General features: G+C 55.4%; 1 non-coding gene across 1 annotated transcript; it reads left to right on the top strand.

Moving 5' to 3' along the window:
- The first annotated feature begins 1,479 nt into the window (after nucleotides 1-1,479).
- On the top strand, nucleotides 1,480-1,551 carry TRNAA-CGC (transfer RNA alanine (anticodon CGC)). Its single transcript has one exon. It is a non-coding gene; the product is annotated as a tRNA-Ala (tRNA).
- The last annotated feature ends 305 nt before the right edge of the window (nucleotides 1,552-1,856 follow it).

Below are 1,856 nucleotides of genomic sequence, written 5' to 3'. Positions count from 1 at the left end.
CCAAACAGGGACCAACCAGCCCAGACCCCGCACCCTAAAGGAGAGCAGGAGGGAATGAACCTATGGGACGGGAGAACCACAGGCTCAAAGCCCGGAAGGGGAAAAAGAAGACAGGAACAAACACAGCAAACAAAACGAAGCCCTGGCCCTGTGACATACCCCAACCAGAAGGAGGAAACCGAACCTGCGACCACGAGGGCAACATAGGCAGCAGCAGTGAACGCAGAAGTCCACAGGGCCACCAGACCTGGCTGCGAGGAAGCACGGATGCAAGGGGGAAGATGGACCCAGCCCCCAACAGCGCCCAAGAAATGCAGCCTACATCGCAGCATGGAATAATGCCCGGTTGGACTGCAAGAAAGGATCACAGCAGGGACCCGCAAGCTAGAGCCAGTCACCACTGGCAGAACCGGAAGCACTGCACACAGGCAAGAAACCGAACAACAAACAATAAAAATATCTATATTTTACCCTAACTCCAACAGAGAAAGAACCATCGACAGGAAATGAACCCACAGCTGGTGGAGTAAGAGTCAGAGAACCGAACTAATAGGCCACGGCAACTGATGCGAGTGAACAGGAGCCACCGTCAGTATCACCCAGACACGTACACACAATCCAGAGGGCAAATGGGTGCATAATAATATTTCACCAGGACGTAAAACAATGGCAAAACACATAGCAATTTATCAAGTGTTTATTACCACCCAATGGAGCCCTTCACTAACCAAGAACAGAGAATGACAGAATAAAAAATCCGGAATGGCCAACGCTGAGTCAAGCAGTGCACGGGACAGAAACCCACGGCCCCCTCGATGCCGCAGAGAAAAAAAAATTAAAATTAATGTATCACAAATACATACAATGTCAGCGAGATTACCAGAATCACAGGATGGTGAGCGTCGGTGCCGAGACTCGAACCAGAGACCGCTAATGCCAAGGACACATCCCTTCTCCGGCCCAAGTACTCACTGTGATCAAGAAGCTGGTCCATGCTGGAAAGAGTGCGTCCCCATAGACAAACCCAGACAGGTACGCCGCGTGCGACCTGAGGGGAAAACGTGGCATCGCCAACCGTCCGTGCAGTACTCAACAAGCACGGGCGGAAAGACAGCAGCGAGGAAAGGCACCAGGAACTGCCCACGTCCCGGACGCCACAGAAAGTAAAGACCAGGACCCACGAGGGCCCAACACAAAACGCGACCCCCACAGTAACCTGTAAAGAGCTGACCGCATCCAGATCGCAGGCAGCCGAGAACCAATTGCGAAGTCAACTCGTGAGCGCAGAACACCAAGACCCACATGGGATCCCAGAGGCAACGGCCGCAGAGCCCGGCATCAGGAAGAATGCCGCTGTGTGCGGCCTCCTGCAACTCGCATGCGCTCCCAGGAGAGACACGCCCAGCAAGCGGAGAAATGCGGTAAGTCCCCACGAGACCGGCTCCACAGCCAAGAGCCGTAAGCACGCATAAAAAACATGGGGACGTAGCTCAGTGGCAGAGCGCATGCATCGCAAGCATGAGGCCCCTGGTTCAATCCCAGACATCTCCAGAATAATCCATGCGCAAACAGGCAGGCCCGCTAAGGTGAGCAAGGAAGAGATAGCCCAGCCCAGGGCCAGAGACACGGCCAGACAGCCCCATTGAGGAGTCGGCACCCCGCCAGCCCGTCAGGACAGGAACAGAAGAGGTTACAGTGAGGACCCCTGGGGGCTCTGAAAAACCAGACAACCACGAGGCAGAGGTGCACCTGGGGACCGTAAAACGGACCTCCGGGCGCCCCCACCCCCACCATGCCCACATGCTTAGCTGCTCCAATAAAGGGAGACCGAAGGAGCGCCACCAGGGAAGGGGGGG

The sequence above is a fragment of the Lissotriton helveticus genome, chromosome 11 (assembly GCF_964261635.1).
Source record: "Lissotriton helveticus chromosome 11, aLisHel1.1, whole genome shotgun sequence".
In the NCBI taxonomy this organism is placed as follows: domain Eukaryota; kingdom Metazoa; phylum Chordata; class Amphibia; order Caudata; family Salamandridae; genus Lissotriton; species Lissotriton helveticus.
Note: the sequence above shows the minus strand (reverse complement) of the source record. Positions and strands in the feature narration are given on the sequence as shown.